This window comes from Corvus kubaryi, unplaced genomic scaffold (assembly GCF_017639235.1).
Source record: "Corvus kubaryi isolate FWS band 111438036 unplaced genomic scaffold, C.kubaryi_AGA036_p1.0 123, whole genome shotgun sequence".
Taxonomy (NCBI): domain Eukaryota; kingdom Metazoa; phylum Chordata; class Aves; order Passeriformes; family Corvidae; genus Corvus; species Corvus kubaryi.
The window spans coordinates 434,590-435,885 of NW_024580658.1; positions in this window are offsets into that span (position 1 = coordinate 434,590).

Below are 1,296 nucleotides of genomic sequence, written 5' to 3' on the forward strand. Positions count from 1 at the left end.
CAGAAGTGCAGAGAAAGAGGGGAAGGAGGTAGGTTGTGCCCTCCTGCTCCACACACAGCTTTTACTCTCATGTAAAGATACAGCCCCTGCTCACGTTTGCTCAGCAGCACATCAGAATCTGACCTTCGGGCCTGAGTGCAAGTGCAAAGCACTGAACAGAGCAGGATGGAGCACAGAGTCCGTGTAGGTGTGTGTGCATCAGGGTGGTGTTGTGGCTGATTCAGCAAGCCCACAGAAGGATTTGGAGAAGGAAGGCCTCTGCTAGCTGCAGGTGGCTATTGATAGGTCAGTATTTTTAATAAATCGAGGTTTACTTGTGCATCTTTACTCCATTCTTTTGCTAAAGCTCTGTGTGCCAGATACTGTACTTTCAAACACATCCAAGCTGTAACTGGCAAATTACCTGCCTCGTCCCTAATACCCCAGTCTGCCAGTTTTAGTCCTGGATATGAGGACATCAGGAGGAATTTCTTCACAGAATGGGTTGTTAAACATTGGAAGGGGCTGTGCAGGGAGGTGGTGGAGTCCCTGTCCCTGGAGATGTCCAAGGAATGACTGGACGTGGCACTCAGTGCTCTGGTCTATTGAGAAGGTGGGGATCAGTCACAGGTCGGACTCGATAATCTGGGAGGTCTTTTTCAACCCACAGGCTCCTGTGATTTTGTGATATCGTGACTGAACCTACCTGGGGAGAACCATCCGCAGGGACCCCTCAGTGACGGGGACAGGACCTGGACCGTGCTGACCCTGGGACCCGTGCTGATCCGACTCTGGGAACGGGGACACGGGAATCACCAGCAAAACCCAGCGCAGGGGCCGGGTTGGCTCAGGACGCACTGGTGATGGCAGGAGGCAGCCCTCGGACCAGCATCCCGGGAGACGCGGGGGCTCCCGACAGACCTGGGGATCTCCAGAGCCCGGTCTGTGGCACAAACTGCAAGTTCTACATTCCACGGGTGCAAAGGCGCCCTGCCCTGCCGGGGGTTCACTGGCCTCCTCACGCTCGTCCATCTCCGGTCTCGCTCGATCATCTCCGTCTCTGCTCGGGCGGCTCCGTTCCAGCTCGGACATCTCCGCCCCGTCGCTCGGCCATCTCCGTCCCAGCTCGGCTATCTTCGTCCTGACTCGGCCATCTCCGTCGCCGAGTAGTTTCCTCCCGGCTGCCGAGTGAGGCTTTCCCAGCTGTTTTCCGTCGACGCTCGGCTCTTTCCGCCTGCGCCTTCGGGTATTTCCGCCGGACGGTTCGGGTATTTCCGCCGCCGGTTCGGGCGGACTCGGCGCCCGCCGGCCTCGCTC